We start from the raw sequence: 22,315 nt of genomic DNA on the forward strand, positions 1-22,315 counted from the left end.
ATAAAATCAAAAATGTTACTTTGTAAATTATTCTTTGCCGGAAGACTGAATTTATCGTAATTTATTTAATTATAGAAGACATTAAACATTAAACGGATTATTGCCTTTTTTCATTTTATTTATATGATTTTTATCTTATAATCACTTTGTATAATTTATTAATAAAAATATACATAGCTTTAAATGATTTCTGTTTCTGAAAAGCTATGTCAATTCTAGATTGCTTCGTCTTTACTGGAATTGACACACAGGAAGATACTGGTACCTCCGAATGTATTGATGTGCTTGATAATATCGAAAAAGTAGGAGATAGAAGTTGCTCTACGAAATAGAATTCCTTGTCCGTCTCAGTATGTTCTTGAGATTATCAATATAACAAAGAAACAATTATAGAATATTGTTTAATTTTATAATCACAAGACATCGAACAAATTATACAAAATTTTAATTTGATTAATGAATGTAATAATACATCTAGTTCTACTATTAGAGAGGGAATTGATCTGATTCAACACATCATTGTGTATATGTCAAAATTTGAATCATCTTTTATATAAATATTATTACTGTAATTTTTCTTCTTTTTGATGTTGTTGCTACTTGTACTTCCTCTTCAGAAGCGATATTGTCCTTCTTAAGTTGCATGTCAAGAATGTCAGGATGTGAACGTGTAAGATGAAAGCGCAAATTCGTTGTATTTCCCGCAATTTTCACAATGTGCTGGCAAATTTCACATCTTCAGCAGATTTTATGAAGAATTTCCAATGGCTGCTTTTGGGAGGCACTATGAAATATAAAATTGAACAATTCGAAATTCGAATTCATCTTTTTAATAATGGAATAATAAACATATTATTAATTTTATTTTATTTTTATTTATTCAATACAAACGGGATAAGTCCCTTTGGTATACACAATAAACAAAAAAAAATTATATCTTTACAAATAACATAAAGCGGAACAATAATAACATACGGGATAAAAAAAAGTTGCATATTAGACAAAATAAAGAGTGATATGAAAATAAATGACAATAAATAACAACAAAAAATAAAAATTAAAAGGTAAAAATAAAATTACCGCAGACAAGCTAACAGCGATTTTATCACGATGGACAGTGATGACTGGAAGAAATCAACATTAAACTAAACACTACACAACAATAAATTTATTGCTCACGATACACATCCGATTTAATAGTTTATTCTTTCCAAATTCTGTGCGCTGTGTCTTTTCAAAAAATAACAAGCCATTCTTAGTAGCCTAGCCGGCGCATGCAGCCCAACACGGCACAGTAATTCAGAGCAAATAACGCGAAAATTGATTAGTTTATATAGCAAAATTAAATCAAAAAGAGTTCTCTTGTTTTCCAATGTGATGAGGTGAAGCCTCATTAGCAGGAGGTCGTAGGAGTGATCCGAAAATTGCATTGGATTTTCCGTAAGGAAACTAATTCTACATAGGAAACGGTGCTGAACCCCTTCGATCATTTTACAATAATTTGCATGATACGGCGCCCATACAACGGTAGCAAACTCTAGGTGCGGTCTCACCAGGGAGCAATAAAACAATTTTAGCGTATTGATGTTTTTAAAGAATTTACATGAGCGCATGACAAAGCCAAGCTTTTTGTACGCCCGACCAACAATTGTCTGGATATAGAGATCGAAAGTTAAATTCGTGCAAAAAGTTACGCCTAGGTCTCGTATCGAATCGACACTCAAAAGAGGAGCGCCATTTAAGGAATAGTCATAAACAAAAATTTCTCTCTTTCTATGAAACGAATGACATTGCATTTGGATAAATTAAATTGCATGTGATTTGAGATACACCATGCTTCCAGTGCATGAAGAATTGCAGAGACTCTGCATCACATACTTTATTGACTCTATGAAAAATTTTCAAGTCATCCGCATATAACAGAAATCTACAATTTTTGAAAGCTACAGAAATATAATTTGTTTTTATATATCATTTATTATTAGATTAAAGAAGAGAGGTCCAAAATGCGAGCCCTGAGGAACCCCAGAAGAAATCTGTATGACTTCAGAATAGCTATTTCTATACTTAATAACTTGAGTTCTGTTGGTAACAAAACTCGAAATCCAACTTAGCATGTTACCACCAATTCCATACCCTTGAAGTTTACATAATAAACGAGAATGATTTACAGTGTCGAAAGCCTTTCTAAAGTCAATGTATATCGCATCCACTTGGGAGCCCTCCTCAATCGCCGTATTTAAGAAGTCATGATACACTAGTAGATTAGTCTGAACAGACCGCCCGGACACAAAGCCATGCTGTTCATCAATTACAATGTTCTTACATAAAGATGACAGTTTCTCCGCAATAATATTCTTGAATAATTTTGGCATGACATTTTGTTTGCTTATGGGTCTATAGTTTGTTACAAGCGTTTTATCGCCTCACTTAAAGATTGGCGTAACTATAGATAATTTCCAGCTATCCGGAAAAATATCGCACGACAAAGACTTATTGAACAACAACTATAGAACTCTGGCCATTATCAAATTGCAGGATTTAAAGAAAACAGGAGGGATACCGTCGGCATCCGGAGAGGAATTGAGTTCCATGTTAATACCTCTAAAAACCTCGTCTATAGTGATGTCCATGTCCAGAAACCCTATGTCATGCTCGAAACTTACTCCATCGTATCGACTCTCATTATCGATATATACAGATCGAAAATACTCAGCAAAACAATTGACTATAATCATGCAATCGTCAACACGAGAACCGTCATGACTAACGCTTATACGTCACGAGTCACATCTCGTCATAACGTTAACAAAATTTCAAAGATATCAACATTTTCGGAGATCGCATTCTCCGAGTTACGAAACGTAGTCATTCATACATTTGGCAGAAAGCGATTTACATTGAGTCCTCAGTTGTGTGAACGATAAATAATCCGCGTGGCAGTAACTATTTTGAACTTTAAATGAGCCGCTTTTTTTAGCCTTCGTGAGGATATCAGTTCCGCAGAAAACCATACTGGATAAGATGATCTCCTGACAGAGAACCTAGGTACATAGGCATCGATCACAAAATTAAGGTGGTAATAAAGAACATCAATAGCAGCATTGACACCAGCCATCAGCACTCATTCCACAGAATACCATCCAAATACTCATTAATTGCTTTAATTAATGAAGAGTTAGGTCAATGTTGAATAACAATATTTAAAGAAAAGAAGAAAGGCGTACTGTTATGGAATGTTAACAAGAATGAAGTTTCAGGTTAGGGCTGGACGATAGCTCTTTTTCTCTATTTTCCGTTATATACTTAATTATTTATGAATTATTTCATTTTTATGTAACACCCATGCACGTCTGTAAAATTATTAAAAACGATATTAACAAACGAAAAGCATACAGGATATAATGAAAACCTATTGCACGAATAAAAATATAAATAATCACAGCAAAAGCAACATCAATTTTCATACTTATTGTATTCCTTCAATTTGTACTCACCTAGTATGTGGATTGAATCAGAATAATTTTTTAAAGCAAAATGAGTTTTAACATATATCGCATATCTTAATATACAGGGTGAGGAAAAAGTATGGAAGCAAACAATTTTTCGAAACTATTTATTTTTGCAACAAAATGTCTTAGATATAATTTTATGGTATGAAAAGATGTATTATGTGGCATNTGAACGGAGAAATGAAGAAATCTGCACAAGCGATCATTGGAATAAATTGGTGACAAGTTACTTGCGTCGAAACTCTGTGTCGCGTCGCTACGGACTATGACGCGAGGTCGTGCAAGATTCGTCGTGTAGCGCAACCTGAGGCTGATACCGATGCAGTCAACAAACTGTATGTGGAACAATATGTTAAAACGTTGAAGAATCAACAGAAAGAATCAGACGAGAAGCTGATTGCGTTCGAGAAGGATATGCGAGCTTTGCAGATTGCGATAAACGAACTTCGACGTGCGATTAACACTAATTCAGAAACGGCTATCAACCTATAATGAGCTGTAGCGAACAGTTTAGGAGCAGCTATTGTACAATTATTAAACATCTACAAAGGCTTATCGAGCGGCTACGAAGGATTATCGAACTACAATGAGTGACAGCGATCGAAGAGGAAACGACCTCGAACGGGTCAGCAACGGCTATTGAACGGCTATTGAACGGCTATTGAACGGCTATTGAACGGCTATTGAACGGGTCAGCAACGGCTATTGAACGGCTATCGAACGGCTATTGAACGGCTATTGGACGGCTATTGAACGGCTACGAACGGGTCAGCAACGGCTATTGAACGGCTATTGAACGGCTATCGAACGGTTATTGAACGGCTACGAACGGGTCAGCAACGGCTATTGAACGGCTGTCGAACGGCAGTGAACGGCTAAAGAGTGACAACGAATAATAAAACGCATGGTGATACGTATCGTTTATATGATCGACGAATCAGAACAATGATGGATCGACGATTGGGAATAATCGAGGAAGCGAAGAAACAACATAGTTTAGAGAAACGGCAGTTGGTAAATGAACTGCACGCACCGGCGAGAAAAAATTTCCCCCGAAGACACGTCATAGTGCGGGGATACGTTGACCTGTGGCAAGCCGACATCGTCGAGATGCGTCCGTACTCTCGTTTCAACAGAGGTTACAACTACATACTCACTGTCATCGATGCGTTGAGCAAGTACGCGTGGGCCGTACCACTCAAGAGTAAAGGTGGAAGCGAGACAGCTGACGCTATCGCCGAGATAATTCGAGATAGCAAGAGGTGTCCGAAAAATATACAGACCGATATGGGGAAGGAATTTTATAACGTCGACGTGCAACGGCTCATGCGAAAACATGACATCAATCATTATTCTACATATTCGACATTAAAGGCATCGATCGTTGAGCGATTCAATCGCACGCAGAAAAACGACATGTGGAAGATGTTTACGCTAAACGGATCTTACAAGTGGATCAACGTGTTGCCGGAACTCGTATCGAATTACAACGCGCGCAAGCATCGAACGATCGGTATGCGTCCCGTCGACGTTACCTCCGCGATCGCTGAAAGACTCTTGGCTACTGTGTACAACCATGTAAATATCGCGGGTCCGGCGAAATTCAAAGTAGGTGACTCGGTACGCGTTAGCAAGTACAAGACAGTTTTCGAGAAAGGTTACACGCCAAATTGGACAACCGAGGTGTTTAAAATTATAAAAGTGCAGCATACTAATCCCGTAAGCTATCTACTTGAGGATTATCGTAAAAAATCTATCGCTGGAGCGTTCTACGAACACGAGTTGCATCGCGCGAATTATCCGGACGTGTATCTCGTGGAGAAAGTACTGCGCAGGAGGGGTGATGAGGTTTACGTGAAATGGCTGGGATTTGACAATTCACACAATTCTTGGATACATAAAGACAATGTGATTTAATTAATCATACAGTGTTTATTTTTTAATTTTCTGGAAAAAAATATATATATGTATAACATTATAATATTTGAAAAAAATAAAAATATACATAAAAATATACATAAAAAATCCTTATCAATATTCCTTTCTATAGTACATGTATTTTTAATAAGTTATAATAAGATGTATGAGATACACATAAAAATATATAAAATATAAAAAAAATACTAAAAATCCTTATTAATATTCCTTTCGATAGTACATGTATTTTTTTTTAATAAGATAATAAGATGTATGAAATATACATTACATTACATAAAAATATATGCAATATAAAAATTTTTATTAATAATTCTTTTAATAGATAATTTATCGCACACATTTTACATTTTATATATTTTACATTTTATATATTTTACATTACATATTACAATGGTATCCTATAATGTCCCCACGGTAATGTATCTGTGGTTTCGGGTACGATATACCGCTTATCGCCGTACGGACTCAAAGCAATTTTCGTCTCGCGGATCGTGTATACTTGGTGCAGTTTAGATCGTATACACGACTGCTGGCGCGTCATTTCAATTTCTTCTTTCAAACACCGCGTGTAATCGTCAAACGTTATCGTTCTCGCGACAATGTTGCTCTTGACGCCTTTAACTTTTTTTGTATCCTTTTTCCCATCGACTCGTAATGCGTACATCTTTGCTCTGAGCCCGACGAATTCGGTCATTATGGCACCGTTATTTTCGTTCTTCATCAGGCCCGGTACTTTTTTATTTTCAAGCGGTATACCGTACGCATTGTCCACCGCATAATCGCTCGTGTCAAATCTGGCGATATCGCGCTTCATGTTCTCATACACATCAACGCACTCAATGTGATATATCAAACTATCTGTGTCGGTATACATAATCTTACATTTATCGCGATACTGAGGAGACATGTACTCGTGATGAAATTCATACAAACATATCTTGGATATGTCGAGTATGCACATACCCACATAAATCGGTTTGTAGAATTTCACCTCGAGTTTGCGCAATTCTACCGCAATCAGATTTTCCGAAAAAACGCTTCTGCTATGGAAATTCGGTTTCGCGATCATCGCTTCCGCGCCGTATCGACCGTCCCATTTTGTTAATAATTTTACATCGACACGATTCCGCACATTATCCATCGTTTTGCCGAACACAGCATTATTCATTAATTTATATAAATTTTTCTCGAAATCGTTTTTCGCGAGTGTTCTAAAATGTGTATTTAATTCGATATAACTGCGAAGCCATGGAGATTGCGTAAATTGTAATACGCGATGTATTTTTGTTACACGAAGGTCGTGACGCGTACACTGCTGTAGGTTACGGTAGTGTAACGCTTCTTATCGTAACGCTTCTTATCGTATAATGTTGCAAACAGTTTGAATTCCCGCTTACCGGGCGGCTTGTCGCGCGTCGGACAAAACGGTAGGTCAATGTGTGTATCGTGAAGATGTCGCGGGTATTCGAGATCGACTTCGAGGATATAGCCTGTAGGGGAATCTAGCGCGATAGATGACGCGTCAAAATTCGACACGTTGTCGACCCATCGAAAATCGGCATAGGGCAACGGTTGACACATTAGCCATCCGTATAAATTATTATCGTCAAAATACATCAAGTATGACGATGGTTTCGTTGGATCGTACGATTCTTTCATGTACTTGTTATTAGCGCGCGCGTATCTGTTGGAACATTGGCTCAGACCACCGCGTATACCGCGTTCGATGAACATAACCATGTCGATGTCTGTAAGCTCGAACGTGATTTTCGTATGCTTCAACATGGCGTCCCATGTGTATCCGGGGAGAGTATAGTAATAAGCGGGGTCGAGTTCGTAACTTTCGATACATTTATCTCGAAAGTTTTCGAAAATATCGGCTAATAACAAGACGTCGATTTTCAGATACAAATCGCTATATTCGCCTAGCGTCCGAATGGAGAATCGCGACCAGACGTTCTCGGCGTGCGCGTAATCGCTCTCGGATACAGTTTCGCCGGTCAAAGAACTGTAAAATGATTCGCGCGGTGGTAAGCACGTATCTTGCAATCTGTCGACGGAATCGATGTATTCGTACGGAAATACACCTTTTCGCGTTAACAAATTGAAATGTTCTGCAGATAAATTTTGAAATTGTGAATGTAAAATTTTGAATTTATCTTTCTCTAGATAAGATACCAATTTGTCGAGACTTGCCGTAAGAAATTTATACGAATCGATAAAACTTAATTTTATATAATTTTTCCAATTGTCCTGTGCGACTTTAACAGTTTTTGTAAACGAAATATATTTTTCCTTGGTTATCGGAAGTAATTCGATTTTCCCTTCGAACGCCGTAGCAATATCTTCGATAATAAAATGTGCATCGTAACCTGATAAATTATGAAATACTATCGGAGTATATAATGATTCTTTGTAATTTAGATTGCAATTTGTGTGCTGGACCTCTATACCGACCGGTCAGATGGCAATGATCGCGTACGCGTGTATCGTCTTCTTGCGTAAACGGGTTTTCGCATATATGACAATACGTTGCGCTGTGAAATTTTTCCCACTCTTCCGATGTTAAATTTACCATAGGGACATTAGTCGTTAAAATATTTTTAACGCGAATCGCTAAATTTTTAAGATCTTCGACGAACCATGCTATACAATCGGCGCTACGACGCGAATGATACGCCGATAAAGATTCGTCGTACGAACAATGCATATAATACGCTATACTAAATACCCGATGATGCTGGTACGCGTTCTTTTCTTTCTCTTCCTCCATCTTGGTCAAAACGCATTCTAAGTCGGCATAGACCACAAATGGGAGCCGCTCTTTCCTGTTGTAGTTTTGGAACTCGAGCCATTTGTCTTTGTCGCTCGGCAATCGGATAGCGCAGTCGTTCATCTCCCCACAGTCGACCGTATGCGACTGCAACTTGGCGTCCGAACCAAAATAATGCAAGCATCTGTAAAAGAAAGAAAAATTTTAATTAAGATTTAAACAATCCATATTGTAATTATATAAATTATAATTATTCAAATAATATAAAATAAACTTACCGGTCGCAGATATATTTGTGATTCTTGTGTTTGCTCAGTTGTGAGCTCACGAGCCTGGATAAATTTTTTATCCAAGCAAAGTGTCCCACGCTGTTGTCATCTTCAATGTACAGCAAGTTAACATGCTTGTCCCGCTTCTGATCCGAAAGACGTATCGGGACAATGTTCTTGTCTTCGATGCCGTACACGTTGATTGAAATGTCATTTGCATGTTCAAATTTCTTAATCTGATTCACAGTCGCTGGAAACTCAATGTCCCGGAGATTCAGCACTGTCGCGTAATGCGGGTACGATGATTCCCGTTCCGCGTTCCTTTCGGCGGGGTATAGGGCGGCGACCACTGCCCACGCGAAACACGCATTGTCTTTCGATTGCACGTTTATCATCGCTCTCTTCGTTGCAATCTTTCGCGGTAACTTGATGTGACATCCCGCACACAAAGGATTATACTTGTTTATATTTACATTTAAATTCTGTATTCGCGACAAAGCCCACCCGCTGTCTCGTTCCTGAAACTCTTCCAGAGATGCTAGGATGGACTCGATAACGCGCCGTTCGTACCACTCGCGTAAATCCGATGTGCGAAAGAGTTCACAGTTTCTCGTATTCACACTTTTATTGGCGCGTTTATCTCCGGTTACAAATTCACCATTAAACACAGTGTTCACTTTTACAGTGTTGTGTTTTCTTAGAGCGTCCTGCACATGTTCTATCACAATGTTTTCGGCATCCTCGAGAAATTGACGAGGTTCGATATAGTTTGTATTAATTACAGCACCGGTCAAAATTCGGCTATCAAACGCGGTATCGATCTCTCGCCAAACGAGTCTTTCCGCGTTATTGTCATCGCTGTAATCGCCACCACTGGGAATAAATCGTCTCTGCAATCGAATTTTTGCACTTTCGAGTCGCGCGATTTTGGCTACCAGGGATTGTCTACATCCGATCAAGAGTCGCGGACGCTTGACACGATTGCGTTCTTCGAGCTCTTTGATTATTTCCTCGCAACGCTGCAGCCATGCAAAATACTCGCCCAAGGTAATTTGGTGAGATCGCTCCATCAAATCGCGTTCAGTCCGCTCGATGTTTTCCATTTTCTTCTTATCTTTTTTACACTACGTCACACTTTTCTACGGAGAATTTGCACTTTTTGCACACGATAAATAATACCGTTCGCTTGAACGTGAAATCGCGCAAATATCTTTCTAACAGGACACCACTATACTCTTCTACAACCGGTGTGTCGATGCGCTCAAATCACAGTGACTTGATGCGCTTCAATCATCCCTGTATTTCGTCTAAATCTTTTTATCTTTGCGTAAAATAAATAAGTATGGTGTATCGTAATAATCATTTTTTATTTACATCTCAGAAAAAATTCGTTCTCTCTCACACGCGTGGTAAGAGCACAAAGCAGCCAAACATCGGCGCTGATACGTTGCAATTCTTCCAAGAAAAAATATGGAAAATAATTTTGGGCCGGCCCTAACATCCAATCCTCTTCAAATACCGCTCTTTTTTGTTTATGCTAGTCATAAAACATCCAACACGTCTCCAAACATCCCCCGCGCCTCCGTACTATGATTTGACATGTTTCAATCCTCCTCCTTCTCCTTATATATATTTCATCCAATCTTTTCTCATCTTTTGAATGTGGGAAGATACAACGCAGAAAGAGCATGAACATCGATAGAAAAAAGAAAAAGAAAAGAAAAGAAAAAAGGTTGTGTCCTAAGATGCAATCCTCTTCCAAGGAATACAGCTCTATATTGTTTTATGTTAAAAAATATATAAAAGGAAAAGGAGCTGCACTAGAGTATCATTTTTTCTTTCGTTGCTCTTCTGTGATTTTAACTCCAAATCTCGGAGTTGGGGTTGCCCGTCCGAGGATCGGCGCGGGAAGGCGCTACGAGATTGGGCAGGGTCACTTGGGTTGCTCAATATTGCGTCTGTTGCCACATGCGTGAGGCCGCAGGGGGAGTCCATTGTCGATTTGACATGGGCCTCTCCTGCGGCTTTGCACATGATGGGAGAGTGAAGGGTGGCCGCTGAGATCGAGACCCTGTCTGACTACAAGTATATTGAGCTCAGCTTGGTCAGCCAACGCCCACCAACTAGGTCGGACATGCGAGAGGAGCGCAGGTGGTCTCTCACCAAACTAAACCCGGATCTTTTGATGGCCTCGTGCAGGCCTCGCTATGGGTCTGGGGGGAGGACCCCCTGGCGTGGGAAGGGAATAGTGTGGAGGAGTTGGCGTCGAGGCTTCGCAGTGCTCTCTGGAGAGGCTGCGACGCCTCGATGCCAAGGGTCAGGAGGGGATGTGGGAAGAGGTCGGCGTACTGGTGGACAGAGGAGATCGCGCAACTCCGCGATGCCTCGGTCCGGGCCAGGCGCCGACTTCAAAGGTGTCTGAGAAGGAGGGACCGTAGTGAAGCGTGTATTGAGCGGGCGCGGGGGGAGTGTCGGGATGCCCGGCACTCCCTCGGCGCTGCCATCGAGAGGTCTAAGATCAGGACCTGTGAGGAACTGCTCGCCTCCCTGAACGAGGACCCATGGAGGCGCCCGTACAGGATGGTGCTCAGGAAATTGAGGCCGCGGGCGCCTCCGATCACGGAGACCCTGCCCCCCCCCCGCTTCCTCGGGGAGGTTGAAACTCTCTTGAGACCCGGGGAATTCGCGGGTGCAGTGCTCTTCCCCATTTCGAGCCGTATGTCCGAGTGGAGGGAGGGCTAGGAGGTGACAGCGGAGGAGATGGGGGAGGCCGTCCGGAGGATGAAGCCGAATAAGGCTCCTGGTCCGGACGACAGTTCGGGCAAGATCTGGGCCCTGGTCGTGGGTGAAGCTGGTCCCTGAGGTACCTCTTCACGAGGTGCCTCAGGGAGGAGATCTTACCCTCCCTCTGGAAGGAGGCGAGATTAGTCCTAGTAAGCTGATGGAGCGCGTGCTGATGGGGCGTCTCAACGAGCACCTGCAGCGAGTGGCAGGGCTCAATGAGCGCCAATTTCGGTTCCGGACGGGTCGATCGACGATCGACGCGGTCAACTGTCTACGGGCCCGCTCGGAACAGATAGTCCAACACGGGGGAGTGGCGTTGGCTGTGTCGTTGGACATAGCCAACGCGTTCAACACCCTCCCGTGGGACAAGATAAGAGAGAGGCTGCGGTCGCACGAGGTCCCGAATTATCTAACCAGGGTAATCCGGGACTATTTCAAGGGGAGGTGCATCACCTACCGCGATGCCGGGGGGGGGGGTGCGCAGATGGAGGCCCATCGTGCGTGGTGTCCCGCAGGGGTCCGTCTTGGGCCCGTTGCTGTGGGACATCGCGTACAATGAGGTACTGGGGAGGTACCTCCCTAGGAGGTACTTCCCCCCGGCTGCCAAGTCATCTGCTATGCAGGTGACACGTTGGTTGTAGTCGGGGGGAAGAACTAGAGGGACGCGGTTGCGGTTGGCAACATCGTGGTGGCCGGGGTAGTTCGTGGCATAAAGGCGCTGGGCGTGGAGGTGGCCCCCCGGAAGACCGAGGTCGTCTTCTTCCATGACGGCTCCCGGCCCCCCCCCTAGGCTCTCATTTAGGGTGGACGGCCATGACGTCCAGGTGGTGACCCGGATGAAATATCTGGGTCTCCACCTGGATGGCATGTGGACCTTCGAGGAGCATTTTGCTCAGCTGGCCCTCAAGATGGGTGGAGTGGCGGCCTCACTGGCGGGGCTGGCTACCCAATCTGGGGGGGCCGGACGACCGTGTCCGCAAGTTATATGTGGGCACGCTCGAATCGGTGGCCCTTTACGGGGCCCTTTACGGGGCCCTTACGATCTGGACGGATGCGGCCTCGGGGTTCAGAAGGATCAGGGGCGTGCTACGGAGGGCACCCATTGTATTGAGGGCCGCGCGCGCATACTGCACTGTCGCGTATGCGGCGGCGACAATCCTAGCGGGTTCCCACCCCTGGAGCTCTTGGCGCGTGGCCAGTCGGCCGCATATTGGAGAGTAAGGGAGCTCCGTGGGGGGGGGGAACTATCGTGGGGCCGGGGGCCAAGAGGGCCATTGGCCGTCAAGCGGCGGAATTGGTCCTCGTGGACTGGCAGCGGCAATTAGCCGGGCCGACCCACGAGGGCCAAAGAGTAGTGGAGGCCGTTCTCCCTGTTTTCAGGGAGTGGCTGGGGAGGACCTGGGGGCGCATCACCTTCCGGCTGGCGCAGGTGGTGACCGGGCATGGTTGCTTCGGTTACTACCTGTGCCGCATCGGGAGGGAGGCGACCCCCAGGTGCCATCACTGCAGGAGAGACCGGGACACGGCGCAGCACATTCTCGAGGCCTGTCCGGCCTGGGAGGAGCAGCACCGTTCCTTAGCCGCGGTGGTGCGGGCAATGGTGCAGGGAGAGGAGCAGTGGAGAGCGGTGGCCTCCTTTTGCGAGGAGGTCATGAGGACCAAGGAGAAAGCGGAGAGGGACCGTCGACGGATGCCGCCCCCGGAAGCGCAAGATGTCGCGGCCCGGAGGATGCGGCGAGGGAGGAGAAGGCGACCCGTGCCTGGGCCCCAGGCCCCAGCACGGGACTGATTGAGTGGGGAAAGACCTGCTGGGGGCCCACCCCCCCTTCACTGCAGGCTAGGTGGATAGCTGGGGGCTAAAGGGAAGTTCTGGGGCTGGCAGGGCCTGATGGCCTACCTGGTGCCCCCCTCCCACCCCCACTCGGCATAGAAAGAGGCCCCGTTCAGGGGCCGTGGCGAGGGGGCTCCCGTGTGGAGCGAGATCTGCCACCGGGACAGAACCCCATTAGACGGAGCCGGGAGGCGGACGGTGTCCTTCCTCCCGGCTACAACGAGGGATTGCGGTGGGGGAGTCGCGGAAGGATGCCTGTGGCGTGCCCGTGGCTCCTCCGTGACACCGCGGTGGAGGACTCCCGCAGGGGTTTTAGCCGGTAGGAGTCCGGCATAACCCTCTCTCCCTCCCCGGGGAGGGATGGTATCCATGAGGATTTCCCCTGCGTATCAGAAAAAAAAGACAGAGAGAGAATGTATGTGTTCGCATGTGTGTCTTTATGTGTATAGCGACCAGCTGATCGCAGCAGGCGCCCCGCGTAAGCGCCCGCGTCTGACGGTGAATCGCGTCACCCTTGCCTGCCTTTTGTATCCGACCCGTCATGCGTTAACTACTTTCTTTAATAATTCGAAAACTAAGCTTCGGACGAAGTTTTGCAAAAGGAAAAATCGTCTTAGAATTAACTCAATAATGTGTCATTTCACGGACACAGGGGTTATTTTGAATCACCCTATATATAAGTCAGTAAAGACATTTTACGAAATATGTTAAGTCGGTATGAAACAAGATCAGAAAAGAACATTTTAACAATATCAAGTTACATGAATCTTGTCACTCCGTTATAAGTAAACACAGATTAGAATACGGACATGAATTTGACTGGACAGAAACTAACATATTACATAACGAACAATTTTTAAAAAAGGGAGAAAAAGCGGAAATGTTCTTTATTAAGAGATTTAGTAACACAATCAATATACAGAGAGACACAGACAGCTTGAATAATATTTATGACAAAATAATAAAGGTCGCCTAATCGTTTGATACTGTCATTGTCTGATCTTGTTTCATACCGATTTAACGTGTTTCTTAAAATGTGCCTACTGACTTATATATATTCTTAAATTACGGATAAAATTAGCTGCATTGTTGATAAGTTTGTTACTCAATTTGATATTAAATTTTGACATCTTTTATTTCATTTATATCTGTGCACCTATGTAATTAAAATTATGGAAATTTGACATTTACATTCTCTTTCCAACGTATGTATCCAAATTCGTTAACACGTTTTTAATTTGTACTTCATTCCATTTTACCATCTTAATGTTAACCGTTCTTATTTCTATTAATGTTAACCGTTCTATTTTATTTATTTATTGTGTTTTCAGTTCATACTTGAAAAGGACCACAACCAGAAGGTCGAAATGTTGTAAATAAAGATTTTAAACTTGGCTAGTTGGTCGATTAAATTTCAAACAACCTTTTACCTTTTTAAAAAATAGAGTTAATTGTTTTAGTTCATGGATGGCTCACATATATGTATAGATAATGGTCAAAAAAAGCAAAAAATATATGTATGTATAATGTGTTTTGGATTATTTTTTAGTCAATTTTCAGTGTAATTTTAATATTATTGTTAAAGAATATTGGATAATAATATTCCTCTAAAAAAAAACCTTATAAAGGTAAAAAAAGTACGCCAAGTACATAAAAAATATTACACCTTGTACGCAAAAAATTTATATTTGATATATTTTATAAAAATATCCCTAAAAATAATTTACAGAAATTTTTCCTAAAAAAATAGTTCTCGTAAAAGAAAAACAAAACTAAATATGAAATCAACAATTAACTAGCCAAGTACATTGAAACAATTCATAGAGATTTGTAGTTTGAAATATTTGTCACAAATTCAATCTTGCATTTATGTATTATAAATTTTCGACAAAATATTAAAATAATTTTCAAAATAAGATTTCAATGCTTTATATGATATATAAAAATATATTATTATGTCCATAAAAATATATTATTATGTCCATAAAAATATATTATTATGTCCATAAAAATATATTATTATGTATCCAAATTCAAATTAATATTTGTACAATATATGAAATAGCACTAATATATTGCGAATTTTATCATAAACATAAATAATAAGTCATAAAATTACTTAACCTTTATTTTACCTTTAATAACGTTGATTACATTAATCGGCAATTTTGAATTTAAAAGTGTCTCGTGAAAAACAAATCGATTTGTTTTGAGATCATCAAGTTTTACCAAGTAAATCCGGAACTAAAGAAACTAAGAAAAGTTATATACAAAAACTTGATTGGAATAGCATTATAATATATTTATTATTAATAAACATTTTTTTTATTTCGAAATTAATCCTAAATTTTACCAAGTAAGTATGCAATTAAAAAAGTTAAAATCAAAATAACAAAAACTTGGCGTGCTCTCCTCGTATCATAATATTCATATTGTTATAATTAGTAAATATTATAATTACAGATATATAATTAACAATTGCAGAAATAATTTGCGAATCTTAATTTTAAATATTTACTAAAATAAAATTATGTGAATTATGTGATTAATTTTAAATATTTACTAAAATAAAATTATGTGAATTATGTGATACGACGAGAGTATGCCAAGTTTTTGTTATTTTGAATTTAACTTTTTTAATTGCATACTTACTTGGTAAAACTTAGGATTAATTTCGAAATAAAAAAATGTTTATTAATAGTAAATATATTATAATGCTATTCGAATCAAGTTTTTGTATGTAACTTTTCTTAGTTTTTTTAGTTCAGGATTTACTTGGTAAAACTTGATGATCTCAAAACAAATCGATTTGTTTTTCACGAGACACTTTTAAATTCAAAATTGCCGATTAATGTAATCAACATTATTAAAGGTAAAATAAAGGTTAAGTAATTTTATGACTTATTATTTATGTTTATGATAAAATTCGCAATATATTAGTGCTATTTCATATATTGTACAAATATTAATTTGAATTTGGATACATAATAATATATTTTTATGGACATAATAATATATTTTTATGGACATAATAATATATTTTTATGGACATAATAATATATTTTTAATTCAAAATCAAATAATTTGTCAAAATTGGTGGTTATGAGAAAAAATTCTAATGATTGAGAGTACAAATTAGGCAAAAAGAAAAACCACACAGTATAGATGTCAAAATCAAAAAATATTTAAAAATGATAATAGTACAGAAATAAATCAAACTAATTAAAACACATTAATGCGTCCAAATTCAGATGGTAGAAACAGTAGTGTAATAGAGACACATTAAAGAGTAAAAATCAATAAGACAAATAATTATCATAAAACCAGTTGAAGTCCAAAAAGTTAAATTCGCAAACGTTTCGATCAGATCCAGATCATTTTCAATGCGGAAATAATGTTCATATTACAAATGCAATTAAATTAAAATAATAATACAAGAACAGATGACAAAGAATAATAGTCGCTCGCAACGGATAACGTACAGATTCAAACTGTAATCCAAGGTGAAACGCAAAAATAAATGTTCGTGGTCGATATCAATACTACATAAATATGACATGAATATACACATATTGGTTCTCAAAATTTATAATTAAGAAGTAAAAGAATAACGCTGACGAATAGCAATAAATGGATGTGTAAATGTCCGCAAGCCTGCATGCTACTCACCAATGCGAAACACATAGATCGTGGCTGTGTAGAAAAAGCGTGGAAAGAAAAAAGATGGTATGTGCGTAGAAGACAGAGATACCGCATACGTTCCACAATTCGTATATTGTTGCAAAGTTCCTTATAATGCATTAAAAATTTTTTGTTCCAAATCCAAATTAATTGCAATCTGAAAAATAAAGCAAGCAGAGCAACACGCATTCTCGCAAAACACAAACACAAGCAGTGCAAAATAAATGCAGAGATAGCCAGAAAAATTGTTAAAGAATAAATTAATGTGACAAATAAATTTTTAGAGTAAATTACGTACAAGCAACTACGAAATATCGGAGTAATCGCAATGATAGAAGAGCAGAACAGAATTACTGAAAAGATGCAAAAGTCGTGTATACTAAACGAGATGACGAAAAGTACTGAGACGCGTGATAATGGAGAGTCAGGCATGCCGATTCGATGGAAAGGGAAAGGGAAGGGGGAGGGAAAGAGGGAATTTCAGGAACGGATGATGGAGAAAAATAAATTGGAAATAAATTGTATTAAAAATGCAAGGATTTTATGATGGGAAGATAAACTTTATCAAATTTTTCCGTATCATTCTGAATGTTAAAGCTGTTGTTCTGTCGTATAATATGGATCATTTCAGAGATGGTTCTTCTGACAAATGAAATATCTTGATCCAAAATTTTAACATCATTCCATGCGAAATCATGTCCTATAAGTCTATGTTGAGATAAGACAGATAGATTTTCGGAAGGTCGATCGATATTGGATCGATGCTCGCGGACACGAGTAGAAATCTTTCTGCTCGTCTGCCCCACATACGATGCCGAGCAATCCGTACAAGAAATTTTATATACAACATTTGATTGACAATCCATTGGCAGAGGATCTTTATACGTTTTAATGAAGCAGTTCAATTTGTTCAAGACCACGTGGGCCAGAGATTTATTAAGATTGCCAACAATATCTTTAAAATGTTCGGAAACTCCTTTAATGTACGGAATAACAAAAAATGATTGAGTTGGAGAAGGAGAGGGAAGGATGGAGGATGTGACATGAGGAGCATGGTGATTATGAATCAGGAACTTGATTCTACATGTTATGGTATTAAAAATAAATTTCCCCGGATAACCATTATTGGAAAGGATCTCAGAGATGATGTTAAAATTCTTCTCATGATATCTGGGATGTGACAGTTTAAAAATTTTATCAGTGAGTCCAATAATTACTCCTTTTTTATGCGCCAACGGATGTTGAGAAAAGAAATTGAGAAACCTACCAGAAAAGGTGGGCTTCATATACCAGTCAAACTCAATATGATTGTTATTGTTAATGATAATTGATAATGATCGTCACGTCTAAAAAATTGAGACGATTATCATTGGCAATCTCCATGGTGAATTTCAACCTATCATGAAAAGAATTAAAAACAGACTTTGTGAGATTCAAAAAAGAAGCAGGAGCAACCAAGGCAATGTCGTCCACATATCTGAAGTAAAAAGGAAGGTGAAAAGGAAGTTGTGAAATAGCCTTTTCTTCCAGATCTTGGAGAACGAGATCCGCACAAATGGGAGAGAGAGGTGAGCCCATCGGTGTTCCAAAAATCTGTTTATAAATTCTATCATTGATTTATTTCTGTACTATTATCATTTTTAAATATTTTTTGATTTTGACATCTATACTGTGTGGTTTTTCTTTTTGCCTAATTTTTACTCTCAATCATTAGAATATATTTTTATATATCATATAAAGCATTGAAATCTTATTTTGAAAATTATTTTAATATTTTGTGGAAAATTTATAATACATAAATGCAAGATTGAATTTGTGACAAATATTTCAAACTACAAATCTCTATGAATTGCTTCAATGTACTTGGCTAGTTAATTGTTGATTTCATATTTAGTTTTGTTTTTCTTTTACGATTACTATTTTTTTAGGAAAAATTTCTGTAAATTATTTTTAGGGATATTTTTATAAAATATATTAAATATAAATTTTTTGCGTACAAGGTGTAATATTTTTTATATACTTGGCGTACTTTTTTTACCTTTATAAGGTTTTTTTTAGAGGGATATCACACCTTTTTGTAAAAATTATATTTTTTCTGCACAAAATATATATGCATTTTTAGCACTTCGAGGCCAACTACACTTTTGTACTATTAAATCATTTATTAATTGCCATTCAGTACCTTTAGCACGTACAATGTTTGTGTAATGTCCATCAAGTATATTTTTACCTTCATGAAAAATTCCACTAATGACTTTATATGTATTTCCACCAATATATATCTTTTCCGTAGGTACAGCTTTAATTTTTAAATTTGTTATTTTAATAATTTTTATATCATTGATTTTAAATAATGGTAACTGTAAGATAATAATACTTTTTGTCTCTATTATATTAGTCTTTTCAAGCAAAGAAATAGCACTCCAATTGGTACATATTTTTTCAACATTATTCCAACGTGTAAAACTATATTGTATTAATTCTTGTAGAGTATATGATTTCTTTAAATTTTCAGATAATTGAAGTAATAATATATAATTTGTATGCTTTTTTATATTTGTATAATTGCATACCTTACATCGTGAAGTTATGTTTAATTGGTTTTCAAGTATATTCTTTATATTATCTATGCTATTAATTAAATCTATAATAAACTCATTAACATCTTGCTGAAATTTTTCAATATATTTATATCCTGCTAATTGACGTATTGCCATTATATTAATAGTTTTATCATCTGATACGTAAGAATTAAAAAATTTTTTTATAATATTTGAATGTTCAAGATGAAGTAACAATTTTCTGAAAATAGGAAAATGAAGCATACATTGAATTGAAACATTAGCATAACAAGATATGTTATCGACATTTGATAGTCCTTTTACATACTATAAAGTACAATCATTAATATTCTTATCATCAATTTGACATTCTAAAACATTCTTTGATAACATCCAAATAATATCACCTTGCGGACACGTTGTTTCGAAATATTAATATTTAAAAGATCTGGTCGATATTGTTTTCGCAAACTATTATATTCTATTATAGCTAATTCATTTGCTTTAACAGAGGAAGGATCAAAATTTATGAGATGCAACCCACTCAGCGTAGTTACTCGTGAAAGAGCGACATATATTTGTCCACAACTAAATATAGAATTTCCAGCTTCTACAACCGCATGTTTTAAACTCAGACTTTGACTTTTAAACTCAGACTTTGAATAGTCATAGCATAACTGAGACATATAGGAAATTGTTTTCTTATAACAAATGCTCTATCCATTACTTCGAATTTAACGCTTATGCGTTCTATAATATGCTCTATTCCTGATGACACTGTTATTTTTATTTTTTCTACTTCATTGTCTAATGCATTACGCATAATTGATGTAATTGTATCAATTGTACCATTTACATTTACATTGTACATTTACAAGACCTAAACTAACATCGATATTTCTTCTAATCATTATACGTGCTCCTAATTTTATAGTTATAATTCTCGCTAAGCCAGCTGTTCGAGAACTATCTTCATCATCTTTATTTAATATCTTCATAACTTTTTTTTTAAATATGGTGCACATTCTGTTAGATCTTGAGCAACGAGTTCTAGTTCATCCGAAGAAATACGACTTAACATTGCAGTATTCAAAACATCACATAATGCACAAGTTGAAATTAAAAACTGTATCCATTGGTAAGCTTTGCAAATAATCACATAATTCTTGTAATCGACCATCACAATTAATTTCTTTAAAATTTATTTTCCTTGTTTCTGAAATAGTTATATCTGAATCTGTTACTGTTCCAACACGAATTCTCGTTAATATATCTCGATAAGAATTATCACCTTGTTGTCGTACGTTAATTTGTAATTCATCATAACTAAATAAAGACCATAAATTTACAGCTCCCATTGCACCAATATACTTTTCAATTTTTAGTTTAGATAATTCAATAAATGGTGGATCCTCATGCACAGGTGGAAGTTGTAATAAATCTCCAAAAAGAAGTATATGTTTTTTGCCGAACCATCCATTATCACAATCGATGGTATTAAATATTTCTGTTAATCGAAGATGTATATACATTAAAGTGATATTTGAAATCATTGAAACTTCATTGATAATTATTAACACAACATTCTTAAGTTCATCTCGTATAATTTTAAGTACTATATCAGAAAGTTGTTTACACTTGGCAGTATGACCATGTTCTACCGGTAATTGAAACAATCTGTAAATAGTAAGTCCACCAATATTAAAAGCTGCTATACTTGTTGGTGCAGTTATTGTCATGTCCTTTCCAATATACTTTTTGATCCAAAATCTAATAGTTTTTATCAAGAAACTCTTTCCAGTACCACCCTCACCGCTTACATAAAGTCTAAAAACTTCACTATTTTCATCAAATATACCACTAGTAATTGTATCAAAGATTCGTTTTTGATCAATATTTAATTGCATTATCATTTCTTCGACGTTAACTTCATCAAATTTATTGTCAATGTCTTTAAAGTCTTTCATAGCTCCTTCGACTTCGACAGGAACACATTCTAATACATCAAGACAATTGTTTTCATCTTCATCTTTTGTAACTTCTGATATTTTTTTTTCAATTAATTCTTGGATATTATCCATACCTTGCTGAATGTCGGTTATTCTCTTTCATGATATTGAAGAGCATCTTTCAATTTAAATTGTATTAAAGAAAATGCTTCTGCATAACTATCACATCTATTCTTTAATTCACTAATATCTCTCCAAGGCTGAAATAATAACAATAATGAAAAATAATAACGTTCTGGTTGAGTATGAACATTGTATGAACATTGTATTTGTAATGATTGATAAGGTATCCACGTTTACGTTTCGTTAAATGTAGAGATTCATCAAGCATGTAATACTTTCTTGTCTTAGAAATTGGTTTAGTTTTTGTATTATCATATTGCATAATCATATAAATTAGTAGATTCTAATTTTTTAGGTCTGCTTGGATAATATGTATCAATTAAAGAAGGATAAAAAATATCCACAGATTCAGAATCTAACATTTCAATCTCTTTGTGAGATTTAAGTTTTCTACTCCTAATCATATTTACATCTAACCATCTTATAGTCGTTTCCTTATCAGTACCATATAATGATATTCCTAGCAAAGTATCAGCTTCAAGAGTTCCACATTCTCTATGATTTAACATACGCATTCCAATATTCCAAAGACAACTTCTTAACGATTTTATTGAATTTATCTTTTCAAATGTATTTTCTGCGTTATTACTCTTCTCTGCTTTAGAAACATATTTCGTAGTATACCAAGTCAATAACGTAGATTTTTCACCTACAAACTGAATATCCATATTTCCTTCCCAAGCAGTAAGAATAGCTGGATTATAATCATTAATATTAATTTCCTTTTTAGATCGTGGCAAATCGTACAGTCTGCTTTTTGTTTTCAATCTTTTTCTATCCGCTATTGAAACAACGTCTCTAAGTTTCAAAGTGTCTGTTACGGGTCGTGAAAAG

This window comes from Camponotus floridanus, unplaced genomic scaffold (assembly GCF_003227725.1).
Source record: "Camponotus floridanus strain SB8 unplaced genomic scaffold, Cflo_v7.5 scaffold227, whole genome shotgun sequence".
Classification (NCBI taxonomy): domain Eukaryota; kingdom Metazoa; phylum Arthropoda; class Insecta; order Hymenoptera; family Formicidae; genus Camponotus; species Camponotus floridanus.